Below are 22,281 nucleotides of genomic sequence, written 5' to 3'. Positions count from 1 at the left end.
AAACAAATTCCATTAACACAGAAATGTATCTGCCTTAGCTAAGCTCTTTAACAGAAGTGGAAAATAGAACTCATTAAGTTATCTACAGTTAAATTATTAGTCAATTTATGTAATCTTATTAAGATGAGCCCATTCATTACAGACACAAAAAGGATTTGACCATTCTTTTTTATAATTATTTTTACAAAAATCATACAAATCTGAAACAGATAAGGAATCAGTGTGTTGTGATTTGGCAGATTTACTCTTCTGGTGATACTACTCTTGGCAAAAATATTCTTATTTCAGGTATTGCCATTATTTATCTTTGCCAAGACTTGTAAGTCTCCTTGGCAAAAGACACTACTTAATTCTGCCCAAAGCAAAATTTGCCAATACATTTGAGATACCTTGGTGGAACTGGAAGCAAATTTTCATCAGGACTCACTGAGACATTGGGAATCTATGGCAGGAATTTGTGTCCCGCTTATGCATTCCTTTTCAACAGTTGGTTGGCCACTGTGTGAACAGAATGCTGGACTAGATGGATCCTTGGTTTAATCCAGCATGGCTCTTATGTTCCAACCACTGTGTTGAGTCTTACTAGACCTGGTAAAAGGGCTCAAGCACTGACATGGGTCTAAGATGTCATTGGCCTGTGCCAGCATCTAGAGGCCTCTAGGGGTTACTATCAGTGCAGATTGGACCCTCTCTGATACTCACCACTGCCTCCACTCTCTACCAAGTAGGTACACATGGATCTAGAACACATGAAGCTGCCACATATGGAGTCAGAGATATGGAGTCAGTAGTAAATGGACTGTCTCACCACAGATCCAGACAGAAGTCTATCCAGCCCTGCTATCTGAAATTCTTACATGTGAAGATGTTGAGAATTGACCATAGGATCTTCTACAGAAGCGAAAGAGATGCAGCTTCAGAGCCAACAGTAAGGGAATGCGATTTCCCCCAGTCTGAAGGAGCTCATTGACTGGGAATAGTAATCCTCCAAGCTATAGAGTTCATATCTACAGTTGTCTTTTTTTTTTTTTTTTTTTTTTTTAGGAATGGCATATGTTTCCTGTTTTTCTATCTTTTTTTTCAGATTCCACAATTTCAATTTGAATACTTGCAGGGTATGTTTTTTAAATCATCATCATCATCATCATCATCATCATCATCATCGTCTTAATACTAAATCTGATTCTTCCTGTGTCAGCTTTGTACATCAGTCTGCTATGATTGGGTTCTGAACTACACCATATTTTAAGCTCTGTTGGATGGGATGTGGATAGGATGATCATTGATGTGAGGGTGACCATATGGCTATTATTTTTAAATCCCTCCTCTGAAATCAGTGGGAGGGAATTCTTTGTGTCAGGTCTAGGTAGTTCTGCTTACATGACCATGGTCTGGAGGAAAATAGTATATGGCATAATTCTGCTCTTTCCCTGTGCCCTGTTCCTGCCCACAACCCTCATTTTACTGTTCTGCTGACATGTCTTCACTGGTGGAATGGTTCCACTGATATATCTGGGCAGTATCACTGGCATATTTTGTGTTTGGCTGCATGGCACGGCTTCCATCAAATCCTGTGCCCCCTCAGCTGTGGATTTAAATTAACTCCAGCAAAAATCTAGAATGCTCCATTTTGGGAAAGAATACTGAATTTCTGTCCACTGGGAGTTAGATGATATGTTAAAGACACTATGTTAGATTTAGAGAGGAGGCACTTTAACTGAACTTTTAGAAAGACTGGAAAATTTCTTTGAGTTTTTGGTACAGGAAATTTGACAAGAGTTCATGTTTACTGTTTGATAAATGTCCTTTTGATTCAACATGACAGAAATTTATTCAGTCCTCTGAGAGAAATGTTTGCTCATCTCCCTTTTCTCGAGGCCATGTTGGCTGCTGTAATTTGAACTTGAAGCATACATGCAATTAAAAAAACCACACAATTAAAAGTAACTTGTCTTAAATGAAGGTAAATGAAAGGATGGGTTCAGATATGTATTTTGCTTCCCATCCTCCACCATTACAGTGGTCTGTACTCTGTAGTATTGAGGTAAATGATGATATTTCAAAGCAAAATGGGGAGGCACAAAATTCCTCCTGAACACCCTGCCCCCAGTGTCTCCTGCAGCTGTGACTTTTGTATGTTTCTAACATTTGTTTCAGTGGTGTTTACAAAAGTCACGGCCACCGAAGAAGCACGGAAGACAGAGCCGGAAGCGTCACCCAGTTCCTAGGCAACCAGGCAACCATCCCTATCTTCCTGCACTGTGCTGTGGTGGCTCACAAGACTGCTGCTGTACAGTGCAGGAAGAGAGGGAGCTATCCCTTCACTTTGCATAGGCAAGTGGGTGAATATTCCTCTCTTCCTGCACTGTGATGGAAGGAGGGAAGCATCCCACTGTTGCCTAGGCAACAGGGATGTGTTCCCTTTTCTCTGCCCCCAGCACAACGGATGAACTTTTGTCCATCTTCAAAGATCTCATGCAGCATTGATGAAAGGGGGTGCAGGTTGGCAGCCCATGAATGATTAAAAGCTAGAGCTGGTGGTTCTGCTCAGCTCTACCAGCATGGACATCTGCCTACATCATACTGCTGAGCACCATAAAAAAAATAGCCCCACCTGTGATGCCTTCACATTAAACATTATCTTTGTCTATCCACTGGAAATCAGCAGAAGCCTGTTCATAGAAGTTTTAGTTCATTTTGCTACGCTAGCATGTATTACAGAAGTGGAAAACAACACTTCATGTTGTATCTTGCAGTTCTCTCCCTCAAAATATGCCTCTTGTTTGTGTTTCTACAGATATTCCAGCTCAGGAAATGAGAAACAGTCATAAGGTCTGCCTTACATAAATTTACCAAGTGCTCTTAGTTTATTTCAGCCTGTGGGGCAGAAACCCAGTTTAATCTTTCAGTGCTTTCAAGCCCTTCCTCGCCTTTACTGCAAAGAGTTGTTCATGCTCATGTTCTGTGGCAGTACATTATCCTTTTGTAAAATACCTATAAAAGACATTTTCTTCCAAACTGCCTGTTGCAGAATTCTGTCCTTGTTTTGAGATACCCCTTGAGCTATTTATACTCTCCTGTGCAGATGGTATCCTTATTCTGAGATATTCCTTGAGATGTTTGCTTTTTTGTGCAGATGTAATTCTATTTTTTTCACAAGATATCATCTCCCAATATTCTCCTCAGTTCCCCATTGTTTAGTTTCTCAGCAAAGCTGTTATTTTTCTACTGTGAAGGACTCAAACAGTCTTAAAAACAAAACAAAAAAATAACAATGATTCCTTTAAGGTATTTTTAGCTTAAGATTCCATGAACTTGTACCAACAGAGGAACTCCTAAGTTTGTTTTTTTTAATACTTTTGTAAGCCGCCATGAGAGCCTTTTTTGGCTGAATGGCGGCATAAAAATCCTTAAATAAATAAATAAATAAATAATAAATAGTGGAACTGTTCAACACTTACCCCTCTAGCTGAGGGAAACATGCCTATACCATTATATTAGATGTTGCTAAGGGTATAAATATTTATACTATGAGTGAGGCAAAAGTCCTCACAAAATGAGTTTACTGCATGATTTGAAACAGGTTTATGCAAATTTCACTATTCATATTTAATTAATTTGGTACCGCTGGCAATATGTTAAATCTTCTCTCCTCACTTACAGAAGGCCTCCTGGGCCCCTGATTATTTCCTCCCACTTCATTTATGTAATGTAAACCCTTTGCAGTGTCCTTTTTGGCCATTCGCTCAGGGATGGCAACCTATGAGGGGAATGATATGTTTGTTTGACCTGATAGTTTTGTGGAAGAAGGCAATTTGCTCCCAAGTAACATTTTGCTATTTTCCCCTCTCACATGAGTGGTTTATTCACCTGTGAATCTAGTGTCCATGAATATAGTAACTTTACATAAGTAAGTTTGAAGTTTTGATGAGCAAGGAAGTTGCCATTAGGGGTGTATGTTCTTTTATTCTAAAACGAATGAAAAACAATCTGAACAGGGCTGCCAAAAACAAAACAAAAGTGATTCTCACCCCAAATGCACATCTTTCATTGCTAGAGCTGAAATCCTCTATCACAAAAGGAGAATGCAGCAGGTGGTCCCAAATGTCGTGTGGACCTCCTCCACATTTATTAGGGAGTAAGCCCTATTGGGATTAATGGGACTTACTTCTTCGTAAACTTCTTCGGATAGCCCTGTGAGTTAATCACATCAATTAGAAATGGCTTGTGATATACACACGTTCTGTGTGCCAAGTATAAAGGGAAGTAGCCCATAATATTAGTAATGCGAATGAAGTTCTTAGCAAATTGTTCTGCTAAGAACTATCATTATATAACATAAAGCTCATCCTTGCGTACTTTTATAGGAAATAGTCTTTAGTGGAAATGCATGCTATAAGTGCATTGTCAAGTTTCGAAAATGCTTTTCAAATACATGTTATATTTGGCCAATTAATGGGTAATTCAATGTGAGTTTTCTTTTATGAAGACTTACAATCACATCATAGTAATTTTGATGTCTATTTAAAGTTCTGTTCATCACATATATATGGCCATTACAAGTGAAAATACAAAATAAACACATTCCACCCCCACCCCTCAATTCAGCATGGTATTGCTGAGGGCAGAAGCAGCTTTCTATGGATGAATTCCCTTCCTAGTTTGGGATCTGAATGCTCATAACAGAGTACTGAATCTATGGAATTTCTGAAGCGCAGAACTAGAAATGATGGATAGTATCAAATGATGGATAGCTTGCACTTATGACATTGTATTAGCATAAACCCACACTTGCACAACGTAATTAGTATTTGCTTGGGCAAATTGCAGCTTTCCCCCCATTGCTCTAGAAAGCACTAGTTGCATTGCACAAGCATTACTTTACTTAAACAGAATAGGAAATTTCTCCCAACCCCTGAGAAATACAGCAATAAAGCAGAGCAACTGGGTTGGGTTCACTGGTGACAATGATATAAAACAATAGTAATAAAATATTTTTTTAAAATAATAACTTTACAGTCTAGTTAAAACATATATAAGGGAACAAGTACATGATATATATCAGACCAATAAAAACACAACATTGTAGTAGTATTAAAACCTATCATTATATAAAAACACTTTTACTAATACCAAACACGTTTTGACCTGTGGTCTTCTTCAGTGGTAAAATAAACACTCACATCTGTACAGACATTTTGTATATAATACATTACATACAGGGTAAATAACAACAGGGACCACTGCAGTGTTAAAACCTGTAAATACAAAGGCAGTGTTATGTTTAAAAGTGTTTTAATTATTTATTAAAAAACCCTACTTAAAACCAAAATAAAATATATCCAAAGATATATTTTTTAAAAATTAAAAACTCAATAATTTAGGACTCTTGTCAATCCTTCCTCTAATATATGTATCTGTAAACAAGTATACATGTTATAAAATAGGTAAAGGCTCCACCAAGAAGAATTGGTTTTTGGTTTGGTGAGGGGCTACGGTACTCCTAAAAGTAGATGTATAAAAGGATGTATATGGGAATATATACCAATTGTAAAAAGCAAAATAAGCTAAAAATTAAAGGGTGTGCTCTCTGCCCAGAATTATCTGGTAACCACAAACATCCATGCAGCAATCGATTTTCCAGAGCGAAGATTTGGCCACTTCTAAACTCATCAAATAATATCAGAGTGGAGACGTGCCCAATCGGAGCTCCTAATGTCTCTGAAATTATCCTACCATTGTGTGTGTGTGTGGTGTGTCTAATTGAATAAGGAATATAGGGTGATGGGGTGGAGTAGTTTTGATAATTGATATTGACATCTATGGGTAACCAATTAGGAATTGCCATGGCACTCTCCCTCCCTGTTCACAGTGTTCACATGTACATTGATGGTGCTATATAAATAAATAATAATAATAATAGTGTTTGGGGGAGGGAGTGCCAAATAGTGAAATTAGGGGGCGTTTGTTTGCAAAGTGAGATTTAGAGAAATGGTTACACATTTCTGCTCGGACTCATAGAAGTCAGCAACAGTATGAAAGTGCTGGTGGGCTGAGTGAGTAAGCTTCTACACCTGAGTCAGGCTGGCTGTTTTTCAGTTAAAGTATTACTCCTATTGGCTGGTTGGGCTTCCAGTGCAGTGCGTGTGTGCCCTTGTTGTTCTCCTCCTTCAAGTCACACTTAGCCTCCTATGGGGAAGCTGTTGTTGCCTTGACTCAACTCGCTCCAATGCCTGACTGACAGCGAAGGAAGGGTGCCTCTTCCTCCTCATCCTGCAAGCCTCCTGTCCTCTCTGAGTATGGGCAAGCTGTGTGCTGTTGTAGCATTTTATTAATATATATTTACTTATTATTGTGCTAAGTGCTTCCCGCTGCTTTGTTTCCTCTTCCTCACTATACAGATCAAGGCACCAGAGGACATTTGAGTTTGGACTTTAAAAAATCCCTATAAATCACTGCATACAGAGATCTGTTCCACAGTTGGCATGCTTAAAGCCCTCTTAAAAACCTGTCATGGTGCCAATTTTCATGAGTTTATATTTAAAACTAAGGGAGCTGTGAACATTTTTGTTAATTCACATTAACGAGAATATATTGGTTATCCAAAAACGAAGCAGTTTTTCATCGAACTATCTGGCAGAGTGGAGAGAGGGATCCACTCTGGAAATCCAGGCAAAAAATCATCTCTACGGAACTCTGGCTCGAATTTCGAGGCAGAGAAGACCCACTTTGCACACACCTACTAAAAATGAACATATATAAAACCACATACGAATGTGAAGTAATAATGAGATAGCTCAGGATGCTGCCCAAGCAATAACTTACCAGCTATCGGCACAGCTTATAAATGCTTAAGGCTCTTGTTAAATTCATAAAACAAGTGGAATGCAGATATAAAGGATGGAGCCTAATTAAAAAGCTGATTACAACTTAAAAGGCACTCATCCTAAGCTAGCTGATAAAATTGAAGTATTTCAAAACATCACCAGTAAATTATTATTATTATTATTATTATTATTATTATTATTTATTTATATAGCACCATCAATGTACAAAGCTACAAATCAAACACATAAGGGCCAAATATTATTTATATCTAGATCTATCTATTTACCTGCCTATCTAGTGCTGTAGTTAGTAGTCCTCCCTAATGCATGGCTATCTCCTCATTCAAGCCAACTGGAGATTTTGTCTTTAGAGTGAAAATACAGAAGTCTGTGGTTCATCTGTTGTCCTTGGGGTTCAACCTTCTCTGAACAGCAGAATTCCAAGTTGTCAAGGTTGTGTTTACATTCCAAGAAGTGTTGAACAAGGGGGTGGGGGCTTGTACCTTCTGGTTTCTTATACAGCTTTTATGTTTACTGATCCTGGTCTTAACAGCTCTTTCAGTCATTTCCACATAGTTTTTTTTATACAAGTGCATATAATGGCATATATTACACCTTTGGTATTACAATTAAAGAAACCTCATTAGGTACACTGTACATTGTCTATAGGGTTAATAAATCTTTTGCCTCTATGGTAATTGACACATACACTGCAGTGGCCACAGGGAAAGTTCCCTTTAACTTCTTGCCCTAAAAGTGTTATATCTATCAATTTGGGTTTAGGCTTGTGGGTACTATGTACCAAAATATCCCTGAGGTTCTGTTTTCGTTTATATGCAAAGATGGGGCCTCCTTGACAGGCAGATATATTACCCAGGAGGTACTAATATCAACTGATGATATCACGAATCTTGCTAGTATATCTATCATAAGTTAAAGGGACAACCATTCTATCTGTTGTTTGCTGGTTCCTAGATTGCAAAAGTTCCTTTCTATATCTTTTCAGGGCTCTATACATAGCCCCTTTTAATAATTTCATTGGGTACCCTCTCTTGCTTAACAGAATAATGAGTATGTTTGACTGCTTGTAAAAGTCTTGTATACTACTGCAATTCCTTCACAGCCTCAGCATTTGCAAGTAAGGCAGATTACATTTCATATGGCCAGGATGGTAACTATCATATTTCAAAAAGGAATTTGCATCTGTATTTTTGTGATTCAGGTCAGTGGTAAGTGACCCATTCTGGGAAACAACAACATCCAGAAAATTAAGCCTCTATTTGTTACAGTTCATTTCAAATTTGATGGATTCATGTTTAGTGTTTATATATTGGAAAAACTCATGAAGATTCTCCTCAGTCGCTTTATATAACATGAAAATATCATCAAGAAATCTCTTAGAGAGGACAATATATTGTTTATAACCATTCCCTTCCTGCAGAATATGAGTCTGTTCAAACCAATCCATATAGATGTTAGCCAGTTCTGGAGCTAATCTGCAGCCCGTGTCAGTGTCTGAAATCTGCCAATAAAAATTATCTTGAAATTGGAAGAATTTTTTCTTAAGGGCCAATTCCACTAGCGAGCATAAAAAAGCTGTGGGAGGGGTTGAAACATCTTCTCTTCTATTTAAGGTGGATTCAATTATCTCTATCACCTCCCATTACAGAATATTAGTATATAGTGTGGCATAGTGACTAAAGTGTCAGACTGTGAGTCAGGAGATCCGGGTTCTAGTCCCCACTCGGCCATGGAAACCCACTGGGTGACTTTGGGCCAGTCACAGACTCTCAGCTCAGCCCACCTCACAGGGTTGTTGTTGTGAGGACAAAATAGAGTGGAGGATTATTATGTAAACAGCCTTAGGTTCCTTGGAGGAAAACAGGCCGGATATAAATGCAATAATACAATACATAACGAGACCGCATCCATAGATACCAGCCAGTTACCCTGCAAATCCTCATGAATAGTGCCCTTTATATATTATTCTATTTGGTATTCAAAGGGTTTATATATATATATATATATAGAGAGAGAGAGAGAGAGAGAGGTTGTAGTATAGATCCACTTCCAGATATAATGGGGCCATTGCTAGACAAGGGTTTAGCCCGGTGCGAGGCCCGGACTCCCTGCTGTGCGTGCAGATGATGCACAGGGGATCCCGGGGTCAGGCTGGGCTAAACCTTCCTTGAGCCCAGGGCTGTGGAAGGTCTAGCTGGTTCCGTGGCTTTTTCCGGCTGCTCACTTACTTGCAAGTAGCCGGGATAAGCCGCGCACTGGGCATAGCGCTCCATAGGAGCGCTGTGCCCATCGGGCCGGGGGTGGTGGTAAAATCATGGGGGGGGGGAGATGGGGGCCAGGGGGAAAGAGCTGACCCAGCGGGAGAGATGGGAGGAAGAGCGGAGCCAGGGTGGGGAGATCATGGACGGGGTGTGTAGAGGGGGCATCGGACATGGCGGGTGGGTGATCAGGTGGGCATGGCGAGCAGGCGGGCGAGCGGGCAGGGGGCATCAGACATGGAGGATGGGGGGGAAGAAGAATGGGGCCAGGGCAAGCATATCAGGGATGAGGGGGGAAAGAAGAACGGGGCCAGGGTGGGGAGATCATGCCCGGGGGGCAGAGGGGGCATCAGACATGGTGAGCAGGGGGCAGATGGGCAAGTGAGCGGGGGACAGGCGGACGGGCAAGTGGGGGTGGACATGGCAAGCGGGGAGCGGGCGAGCGAGCGGGGGATGGGCAGGTGAGTGACCGGGGGCAGACATGGTGAGCGGGGGGTGGGTGAGTGAGTGGGTGGGGGGCATCAGACATTGGGGGAAATTGGGGGCAGGGGGGAGCAGGAAACCCTTTATTTTTTTAAAAAAAAGACTGACCTTTTCGTTGGTGCACATGGCCCCTTAAATTTTAAAAAAATGGCCGACGTGACGGGGCTTTCCCTTACCCTGTCACGTGTTACATCTAGCTAGGGGTGACGGCCCACGCTAGCTGCAGCACGGCCTTGCCCCTACTCCCCACCAGATTATCAGGTAGGTCTAGCAAGTCCCTGGGTCTCCCTGATATAGGAGATAGAATCTAGGGACCCGCCCCTCACTTTCAAGCAAATAGTCATGAATATGTTTGTCTATATAGCCCTTAATGAATGCCTCATCCACTAACCTGGCTATTTCTTTTTGTACTTGTATGGTTAGGTTGTGCTGGCATTGCATATAGTGGGTAGAACAATGAAGCTGACGATAGGCTTCCTGCAGGTAATCATCTTCATTTATGACCAGTATTGCTCCCCCTTTATTTTCCATGTGCCAATAAAATGGGGGAAAGCCCACATTATTAGTAATGTGAATGAATTTCTTAGATTGTTCTGCTAAGAAGTATATCATTATATAACATAAAATTCATCATTGTGTAGTTTATAGAAAACAGTCTTTAGTTGGGAATATGTGCTGAAAGTTTAAAAATACATGTTATTTTCAAAAATTATATTGTCAAGTTTCAAAAATGTTCTTCAAGTACGTAGTATTATAATATTTGGCTGATTAATGGGAAATTCAATGTGAGTTTTCTTTTATGAAGACTTGCAATCATATCATAGTAATTTTGATGTCTATTTTTAGTTCCGTTCATCATATATATATGGCCATTACCAATGAAAGTACAACATAAACACATCCCACCTCCACCCCTCAATTCAGCATGGTATTGCTGAGGGTAGAAGCAGCTTTCTATGGATGAATCCCTTTCCTAGTTTGTGATCTGAATGCTCATATAACAGGGTGCTGAATCTATGGAATTTCTGAAGCACAGAACTAGAAATCATGGATAGCATCCAACTGTCCCAGTGCTTGCACTTATGACATTGTATTAGCATAAACCCACACTTGCACAATGTAATTAGCATTTGCTAGGGCAAATTGCAGCTTTCCCCCCATTGCCCTAGAAAGCACTAGTTACATTGCACAAGCAATACTTTATACAAGCATTACTTTATTGTGCTAACTCTGGGTCACAGTTGGGTACTACCCATGGCTCCACATGTTATTCCCAACACTGGAGTTGAAGCTGCATGCGCAGTGCTCATCAAATAATTAGACTGATTAGATGGCCATCTTTAATGTGATATATATAGAATAAATATGCTCCCCATCAGCAGCATGGGGGTATGTATTCCCAACCATTTTGTGATGCAAATGGGAATGTGAACTGGGCTCATGGCCTACATAATGTAAGACCTGATGTACAGCTCTGCTGGATCAAATTAAAGGTTCATCTAATCCATCATTCCTGTATTTATTTATTTATTTATATTTAAGCAAAGAGTTGGATTTGATGGCCTTATAGTCCCCTTCCAACTCTACTATTCTATGACCATCCTGTTTACTAGAATTAAATGCCTCCATGAAGCACACAAGCAGGATATTGAAGCCTAGGTTTCTGTGGAGATGGTATAGTACTGTATCTTTAAGAGAGCAAGGATTAGATTCAGCTGAAGGCTGGGCAATCTATAAGGGGAAATTGGGGATAGCATTTGAGAGGGCTTAGTCAGGCATACGGCTATGCTGCCGGCCTTGCAAGGCATACTTTAAATAAAGGATTTATATTTGTACTTTTACTTTGCCTCTTTTTGGATACAACATTTTGGCGATGAAGAATGGCTCTTTTATCATTGAACCCACCAGTACCTTTTCTTCAGAGTCCAGGTGAGCCTCCAATTGCATTCCCTGACTGGATTTGGATGTTTAAAAACTACTTGTTGGCAGTCAGCGATAAGGAACTTCCTCAAGCAAGAAAATGTGCGTTGCTTACTCATTGCTTGGGAGTTGAAGGACAACGGATATTTTACAATCTTCCACTTGCTGACGATAAATATGAGACTGCATGTATGGCTTTAAAGAACTTTTTTGTGCCAAAAGTGAATGTGGTAGCTAACTGCTACAAATTTCGTCAGCGTGAGCAGAAACTGGGGGAGTCGGTGTTACAGTATACTGCTGCTTTGAGAGACTTAATGAGCTTGTGTAACTTTGGAGATATGGCGGAAGAGATGATTAGAGACCAGCTAATTGAGAAAACATCTTTGCCTTGTATACGAGAACGCTTACTCCTACAGACAGAACTTACATTAGAGAAAGCAATAACAATTGCAACGCAAATTGAGGTAGCCCTGGCAGAAGTTAAACTAATGAGTGTGGACAAAGGGGGCGTGGTGCAAGCAGTAGATCCATGGCATAAGCGTTCAAATAGAAGGCAGATAGAGGATGATGAAGAGAAAGCTGGTCAAAAGCAATTAAATCAGCCAAGTCAAACTAAGTACTGTTTTCGTTGCGGGTCTTCACAACATCTTGCAAGTCACCCAGGATGTCCGGCTAAGAATGTTCAGTGTAATTATTGCAAAAAAACCAGGACATTTTGCTAAAGTATGTCATTGTAATAACCAGCAAGTACATGTAGTTACAATACCAGATGTTACTATTTTGAGTGTGGACAGGACTAGTTCCACACATACAGTAGAAAAAATCATGTGTACTGTTAATATTTCTGTTACAGGAGTATCAAAGGATGTTGAATTAATGTTGGATACTGGCTCAGCAGTCTCTATATTACCTGAATCATTGTATCGCCATTACTTCAGGGATATACCACTTATGAAACCAAAAATGCAGTTATTGTGTTATCTGAAGAACCAAATTCCTGTATGTGGATGTCTACCTGTAAAAGCAACTTTTGGGCAATGTGCATCTGCAGAGATTTACATTGTTGCTGATGGTACTTCTATCCTTGGGAGGGATGTATTTGCTGCATTGAATCTTGGAATATTTGATGGGCATGTTCCTCCTCCCCAGTTAAGTACTTTTGTAGAGCAAACATCAGTTTCAGCTGTGTTGGAAGACCAAAGTGAAGGAAAACTTAGTTGTGCACATGGGTTTGTTCATAAAGTTACAATGAAACCAAATATGATACCTGTACGCCAGAAGTTACGGCATTTACCATTTGCAGTTAGAGATGCTGTTTCTGAAGAGATTAAGAAATTGGTGCAACAAGATGTTATTGAGGAGGTGGATTCATCTGAATGGGTTTCATCTATAGTAGTGGCAAAGAAGAAGAATGGTGATATTCATGTTTGTGTAGATCTGAGGGAGCCAAATAAAGCTATCGTGATTGATAGCCATCCTCTTCCACATATAGAAGAAGTTTTTGCAGAACTTCGGGGAGCAAGGATGTTTTCGACTCTTGATTTGCAGAGTGCATACCATCAAGTTGTGTTGCATGAAGTTAGCAGAGATCTTACAGCATTTATTACACATGATGGATTATTCCGTTTTAAACGTATCCCCTATGGACTTGCATCAGCACCTAGTGCTTTCCAAAAGATGATGTCAATAATCCTTAAGAAGCAAAAGGGGGTCCAATGTTATCTGGATGATATTATTGTGTTTGGAAATACTCCTGAGGAACATGAAAGTAATTTGCAATCTGTATTGAGCTGTATTAGTGCAGCGGGCTTGAAGCTTAATTCAGATAAATGTAAGTTTAGACAAACTGAGCTTTCTTTTCTTGGACATACAATTTCACCACAGGGATTGAAACCTGATCATGTGTTGGCAATGCTAGAGGCACCTCCCCCAAGTGATGTACAAACCTTACGTTCCTTTTTGGGTCTTACTTCTTGGTACGCAAAATTTATTCCTAATTATGCATCTATTGTTGAGCCCCTTCGTGAACTGCTAAGAGGAACATCAAATTTTATTTGGACAAAGGCTGCACAGTCTAGTTTTGAGAATGTAAAAGTGTTGATTGTGAACAGTCCTGCACTTACATTGTTTAATCCTGCATTACCAATAATTTTGACAACAGATGCTTCTGATTATGGACTGGGTGCAGTACTTACACAGCTCCATGAGGATAAGACGGAAAAGACTGTTGCATTTGCATCAAGAACACTTACTGAAGCTGAGAGGAAATATTCAACTATTGAAAAAGAAGCGCTTGCTTGTGTTTGGGCTACAGAAAAGTGGAGAACATATCTATGGGGCCATGTATTTAAACTGCGTACTGACCATAAGCCCTTGACAACATTGTTAACCACAAAGGGAGTAAGTCGAGTAGGAAATTGCATCGCAAGATGGTCAACAAAACTACTGTCTTTTACATATGAAACCGCCCAGAGAGCTTCGGCTATTGGGCGGTATAAAAATGTAATCAATAAATAAAATAAATAAATAAATAAATGGAATATAGACCAGGGACTAAAAATGTGACTGCTGATTGCTTGTCCCGTTTGCCTTTGTCATCATCTGAGAATTCATTGGAAAGTGATGAAGAAGTAGTTGCTATCATTACTAGTGCACTTAATGCAGTTACAAAAGAGCAATTCTTAGCTGCATGTTTGGCATGTCCAATCCAACAAAAGTTACGGGAATTTTTGACAGGTAGATGGCCTAGTAATAAGAAAAAGCTTGAACCTGTTTTGTTGCCTTATTTTAGAATATGTGACGAACTCTCTTTCCATGATGGGTATGTGTTACGGGGAGCACACCGTTTACTTGTGCCAGAGGAATTGCAGTCTATATTTCTAAGTTTGGCACATGATACCCATCAAGGGATTGTTAGAACTAAGCAAAGATTGAGAGATTTGTATTGGTGGCCAGGAATGGACTCTCAAATGGAAGCAGCTATAAAATCATGTGTTACTTGTCAATTACATGATAAGACAGCAATAACAGGTGCATCACCATTACAGCCAGTTCCACTTCCAGATGCTGCATGGGAAAAGGTTGCAATTGATATTGTAGGACCTTTTGATGCTGCTCCAATTGATTGTCGTTATGCTATCACTTTAATCGATTATTATAGTAAATGGCCAGAAGTAGCATTTACATCTCAAGCTACCTCAGCTACAGTTATTAGTTTCCTCTCCAGTGTTTTTAGTAGAGAAGGAAATCCAAAAGAACTGGTTTCAGATAATGGAGCCCAGTTCACTTCAGTGGAATTTGAAACTTTCTTAGAAGAACGTAATATTATTCATTGGAGATCATCTGTGTATTACCCCCAAGCTAATGGGGAGATTGAAAGGTTCAACAGAAGCCTGAAAGAGAGTTTACAAACAGCTAAGTTAGAAGGGAAAGCATGGAAAACACTCACTACTGACTTTTTGCAAGTGTATAGAGCTACACAGGATGCAACAACACAGAGATCACCTGCAGAGTTATTGCATGGCAGAGAGATGCATACAAAATTGAATATGGCTGGAGTGTTAAAATCTAGACCAGATAGTCCTTTGGAATCCGAGATGAGAGAGAAAGTTAAAGAGAAACAAAGGAAATCTAAAGTATATACAGATGGATGTCGTGGTGCTAGGAAACCTGGGATTTTACGAAAGGGAGAACAAAGATTCACATCTCCTCGTAAAATTATTGGGGGGAAAGGACCTTATGCATATAAACTTTCGGATGGACGTGTGCGGAATGCTTCTTATCTTGCTCCAGTAGACTGTCAAGATGACGAAGATACCCATTTTGGGTTAGAGGATTTGCCTTTTTCACCCACAATAGAGACTATGCCAGCAGCTGGATCTGACCAACTGGGAAGTGAACCAGGAAGACGGCCAGTCCGTGTCAGACACCCACCTGCTTGGACTAAGGACTATGTTATGTAGTGTTGGGATGTGGGATTATGCAGGTTTCTTAAGAGGGGGAGAAATGTGGAGATGGTATAGTAATGTATCTTTAAGAGAGCAAGGATTAAATCCAGCTGAAGGCTGGGCAATCTAAGGGCAAATTGGGGATAGCATTTGAGAAGGCTTAGTCAGGCATACGGCTATGCTGCCAGCCTTGCAAGGCATACTTTAAATAAAGGATTTATATTTGTACATTTACCTTGCCTCTTTTTGGATACAACAGTTTCTTCTGTGGTTGTTTCCACACAACTGATACTGATAGGCTGCAACACTTAGATGGGGATGTTGGAGAAATTATCTGGGGGGTGGGGGTGGGGGTGGAGCTCACTGAGCTTTCATCAGCCTGACCCCCAAGCCTTGGGCTCACTTTCCGTTTGTTTGTTTGTTTTAAAAAAGCACAAATAGCACTTTGTGGAAATTGCAGTCACAATTTGCATAATTTGTGCAAATTTCAACTATAAATTGCTTAATTTGCACAATTTTTGGCCACAAATTTGCACAAATGATACAATTTACAGCCTAAATTTGCACAAATTACACAAGTTGTGGCTGCAATTTGCACAATTTGCTATTTGAGGAGGAGGAGGAGGAGGAGCTGGGTTGGGTTGGGTTGGGTTGGGTTGCAGTGGAAATGAAGAGAGCCCCCAAAGTACCAGATTTTCTAGCAATTGACATCCCTACACTTAGGGGCACAATAATATGCTTTTTTAGACAGGAGAAAAGTGCTACAACTCCCAGCATTTCCCAGCAAGCTGGGGAATGCTGGGTGCTTTAGGACTTTTTTCAGTCCAAATTTGCTTAGGATTGCACCCTTAGTGCTATGCCCTACTATTCTGTGATCAGGGTCATAATCTAGTGAAAACTGCTTTTTTGATGCAGATTGTTATTTATTATTTATTGTGTTATGGATGTTCTTTACACTCTTCATGCCCATATGCTGTTTCATCAATGGCAAATGCTCTTGTAATCTCAGTGGATCAGGATGACACCCTTTATGCCTTCTCTTCCCAGAAAACATGCAGAGAGCACTCTACATTTTAAAAATTTAAAGTAAGTGTCGGGCAAGCAGATTTGTATCATTTCTATACTGTATGACATAAGAAGGTGAACCTGCATGAATAACGAGGCATGTTTCAATTCCGAATCCTATCTTGGTACCTTTAACATTATAAGTTGTTGTCAGAAAAATTGCATCAAGAGATTTCCCCACCGATTCCTTGACACTGTGCCTCCAAGCTCTACACTGTTCTGCAACATCTATCTTGTGTTCAAGTAGGTACTATATTTAGAACCTATTTTCACTCTGCTCAAAGTGCAGAGTACACTAGACCTTAATGTGTCCTTTATGTACATGCTACAGAAACAAAACAAAATAAAAGAAAATCACCTGAAATTACTTAAGACACTGAATTTTTAAAACATTACGGAGTGGATAACTTGTCCAGGAGCTCTGTTTGTCAGGATATACACTAATTAACACGTGTGTATTGAAATAAACATACTTTTGCACTCTGCTTGTACTTGGCAATTTGCTGTGTATGTATTAGTTTTCTGTGCTGATTGAACTCAGCTGACGTAGCCAGACCTCTTCTTTAATCTGCACGGGAAGCTCCATTGTCTGCACTGACAAACTGCCTGGAAACTGGTGTTGCATGAAAGTCAACTTGTCTATTTTGTATTTCTTCACTCTGATAGACTGCACTATGAACATACATATAGACATAAATCCTGCTTATAGGAATTTGCAACTATTACAACGACTTGTGCTTGCCATAGTCTTGCTTTTGTTTTTGGTTCCCCTCCATTGTTCAAAAGGTTTAGGCTTGCTTGGTGGATTTCTTAATGACCCTTATATACAAGGTTGCATAGTCACTACCATCAAGTGGGAAACTAATTTTTTGAGGAAAGAGAACTGTTTGATGGGTGGCAGAAAGCAAAACACTATCATTCATCTCTGGTTGCCTCAGCACAGTCCAGCCATAGAAAATGCTTCTAATACTGGAGTGGAAGAAGGAGAAACTTGTATGCTGTAAATAATGCAAACTAACATCACACTAAAATAAGAGTTAGGTCCTTTTCATGCAAACATGCTTATAATGATGATTATAATCATTTGTAAAATTAGTACAGTAGTTAGTACTACAGTCCATTCTAAGCACACATTTCTTGATACTGCAAGTCTTAGGGTCAGTATTCATCTGCACCACATCAATCAATTCTATACATTCAAGAGTCATGTTTGCACGCAGATAAACCTGAATATGCCTAGGTTCTTGTAAGTGTTCTATATGGGTGATCTTGAGCTCTCTATTGTTGTGTGAACAAGAGTCTATATGCATGTGTGCAGGCTCCATGTAAACATATCCCTTGAAAAATTGTAGGTCAAATGGAGGGCTAGTACGTGCAACTGTTCAAGCCCATCCATGTGTTCATTTGAATGCAAATGAACATCTGAAGAGGTGGGTACAAAGAATATTTCATTTGCAGTCACTAAGCAAGTGGGAATCAACTGGACTGTGGAGCTCAGTCCTGTGCATGTTTACTCAGAAGTAAAGTCCTTAAAGTTCAATAGAACTTACTCTCTCAAGTAAATGTGCATAGGATTGCTAGCTGGGGAATGTTGGGAGTTGTAGAACGTCTTTCTGCCTAAACGTGCATAGGATGGCACCCTTAATGGAATTCAATAACCAAGGAACTTTATAACCACAACTCTTTGCTTTTTCCACTGAGCTATTATATTTTGAATGGGAAGGGAAATGTTTATCTGGAAACCCCAAATTCAGAAACCAATTTGGTACAGTCTTCCCATGTGACAATACTATTTCAGGATTCGCTCAGGGCATTGCTTCTTTGCAAGCAATCTTCTGTTAAAAACTATGCCAAATGTTAAAACTTAATATGTTCCGAAAGAAGACTATTATTCACCATGTGGTTTTCTTCATGTTGCCACAAACCAACCAACATGGGCCTAATCTACACTAAGCAGGATATTGTACTATGAAAGTGGTATATAAAAGGTAGGAGCCACACTACTGCTTTATAGCAGTATTGAAGTCCACTGACAACTGTTGGGGCCCATTGGCACATACTACATACCACTTTCATACTGCTATGTCCTGCTTGGTGTGGCTCCTGCCTTTTATATACTGTTTTCATACCGCTTTCATAGTGCTAATCCTGCTTGGTGTAGATTAGGCCATGGACTATTACATATAGGATGACATAGAAAAAAAGGGAATGTTACTGCATTTAATAGTTATTATTATTATTATTATTTATTTATTTATATAGCACCATCAATGTACATGGTGCTGTACAGAGTAAAACAGTAAATAGCAAGACCCTGCCGCATAGGCTTACAATCTAATAAAATCATAGTAAAACAATAAGGAGGGGAAGAGAATGCAAACAGGTACAGGGTAGGGTAAGCAGGCACTGGGTAGGGAAAAACTAACAGTAGAAAGTAACAGTAGAAGTCTGCACAACATCAAGTTTTAAAAGCTTTAGGAAAAAGAAAAGTTTTTAGTTGAGCTTTAAAAGCTGTGGTTGAACTTGTAGTTCTCAAATGTTCTGGAAGAGCGTTCCAGGCATAAGGGGCAGCAGACGAAAATGGACGAAGCTGAGCAAGGGAAGTAGAGGCCCTTGGGCAGGCGAGAAACATGGCATCAGAGGAGCGAAGAGCACGAGCGGGGCAATAGTGTGAGATGAGAGAGGAGAGATAGGAAGGAGCTAGACCGTGAAAAGCTTTGAAGGTTAACAGGAGAAGTTTATATTGGATTCTGAAGTGAATTGGAAGCCAATTAAGAGATTTCAGAAGCGGAGTAACATGGTCGGAGCGGCGAGCCAAGAAGATGATCTTTGCGGCAGAGTGGTGAACAGAAACCAATGGACTGATGTGAGAAGAAGGAAGGCCAGAGAGAAGAAGGTTGCAGTAGTCCAACCGTGAAATAACCAGTGCATGAACAAGCGTCTTGGCAGAAGAGACAGACAAAAATGATCGAATCCTGGCAATATTATACAGGAAAAATCGACAAGATTTAGCTACTGCCTCAATATGAGGAATAAAGGAGAGCGAGGAGTCGAAGATAAAGCCAAGGCTACGAGCTTCCTTGACCGGAGTAAGCGTAACATCATTGACAGTAAGAGAGAATGAGAGATGAGGAGAAGGTTTAGGAGGAAAAACAAGCAATTCAGTCTTTGCCATGTTAAGCTTCAAGCGACGATGAAGCAGCCAAGCTGAGATATCTGAAAGACATGCCGAGATACGATCGTGAACATCAGGAGAAAGTTCCGGAGATGACAGATATAGTTGTGTATCATCGGCGTACAGATGATATTGGAGGCCATGAGATTGAATAAGCTTGCCAACCTGCTGCACACATACAACTTGTTGTATAGAGCAGCCATCACATGAATGCAATTTCAAGTAGCCACCATGGGCAACCATTTTTGTGTGAACCAGGCCTTTAGATCACGAATATTGTTTTTAATGGTCAACATACATAATAGTCAAGAAGAGTTTTCACCAACAGATACGGTATAAGAAGATGTAATATTTTACTTGACTAATACTTTTCCATCTAGTTTTGCATCTGTGGGGAAAATGTATTCATTAAGTAAATCATACCAAGGACATTTGTGAAAATAAATTATTGTTTAGATAGTTCTCTAATAATTTTAGCAGAACTCTTGCTCCCCTGGTTTTGATTTTCATCACTCTGGATGTGTTTTTCTAGCTTGTGGAGAATCTCCATGAAAAGTGTGTTGTTTTGTGACTAAGGCCAACTGAAAATCATTGGCATACCAAAATTGCAGATTTTACAATTTCAGTGCAGCTGCTCCGTGACTTTTAAGCAACTGTGAAAGCACATTGTTTAAAGTGCATTTATGAGGTCTGATGTCTGGATCTATGTCTTCTCCTCATCACTTTCTCACAATGGCCTCCCAAAAAAACCTAAAACCTCTAACATAGAAAAAGTAACAATATTATCCACAAGTTCACTCCTCTGACTAAGTTGTTGATTGTTCTCTGTTTTAAAGAGTTAAAATTATTAGCAACAGAGTCAGTGATATAATAATACACTACCAAAAGTACCTTTCTGTTAAGTAAATACTAAATATTTCTGTGCATGTAGTGTTTCATAGAGATAAAGTGCAGTACTCTACTACAGTTAATAGCTTAATACTGTTTAAGACTCCTGTGTGACTTATGAAACTGAAAAGCCATCCCATCCATTAAACTATTGTTGTGGGCTACATCTGTGGTATTGATTGTGCTTGAGTAATGATTCGAAGAACAGAGTCCCTTTTCTCTGGACATAAAATTGCTTTTGGCTTCACTGCAATCTCACTTGTTTCTGCCTCCAGAAAAGCTGGCCCACATTTACACCTCTTTGTTGAATTTTCTGTTGGGGTGGGGAATCAAGTATTATTTTTGAGATTTTTCACTCAAGAAGGTGGTGCCCTTCCAGACATATCAGTTTGGTGTGCACTTCTGTATGTAGTTTTACACACACACACACACACACACACACACACACACACACACACACTTTATCTGGGAAAAACGTAGGGCACATTCGATGCCCAGGTTCCTGTGCCTTGGGTGATGCTCCTCTCTTCTCTACCTCTCTAGCCCCTCCCCCAAACTTACATTGGAAAAATGGTATTCTGAGGATATTCATATTTTATAACAAAACATTTCTAGTGATTTCCAGCTTGGAGAATCATATCCTGACTGCTCCTTGAATTGGGGCTCAGTGTGTTTATGTATGTGGAGGAATGGCTAAATCACTCCACTTCTTTATTTATGGGGTTCCTCCTTCAGAAAATAAGATGCTATTTAGCTGCTTCTACATAAAAGCAAAGGGGTGGTGATGCTGAAATTAGTCTTCTTGACAAAATGTTGAGACGTGAGGAAGATGAGTGTCAAGGCTGCCCAGCATGACAGGCCCTACCATTAGGCAGAATGAGGCGGTTGCATCAGGTGGCAGATGCTGGGAGATAGTGGCAAGGCATTGTGGGGAGAGCTGTGTGCCATGCAGCCTGGTCTGCACTTCCTAAGCTAGTCTGATGCCTTCACGTGTGGTGTAGGACTTTATTTATTTATTTATTTATTTATTACATTTCTATAACGCCCAATAGCCGGAGCTCTCTGGGCGGTTCACAAAAATTAAAAACATTCAAAGTATAAAATAACAGTATAAAACCATAGTACAAAATACAATATAAAAGCTCAACCAGATAAAAACAGCAGCAATGCAAAATTACAAATTTAAAACACCAAGTTAAAATTTATTTATAGACTGTTAAAATACTGGGAGAATAAAAAGGTCTTCACCTGGCGTCTAAAAGCACATAATGTAGGTGCCAAGTGAACCTCCTTAGGGAGCTCATTCCATAGCCTGGGTGCCACAGCAGAGAAGGCCCTCCTCCTGGTAGCCACCTGCCTCACTTCCTTTGGCAGGGGCTCGCTATTATCCCATCACCAATGTTGAAGAAAGATTCAACCGCCAGTCCAGTTAGCTTTTATACATAGAATGGGAGGGGCACCATCTTGTTCTTTGTCTCAGGAAGCAAAATAACTTGGCCCAGCCCTGCTGCTCAGAAGCCAGAAACAAATATTTAGAGGTTTATAGGAGACTTCTAGGGGCATGCAATTTCAGTTCAGAGCAATTGGTGCTGATGGGGCTGAGCAGAGAAGAACTGAAGTTGCAGTAACCTAGTGTTTTGACAATAGTGGGGGAAGCTGGGATTTTGAAGGGTAGGACCTGCTGCTTGTGCTGATGT

This window comes from Elgaria multicarinata, chromosome 10 (assembly GCF_023053635.1).
Source record: "Elgaria multicarinata webbii isolate HBS135686 ecotype San Diego chromosome 10, rElgMul1.1.pri, whole genome shotgun sequence".
NCBI classification, from domain to species: Eukaryota; Metazoa; Chordata; class Lepidosauria; order Squamata; family Anguidae; genus Elgaria; species Elgaria multicarinata.
Note: the sequence above shows the minus strand (reverse complement) of the source record.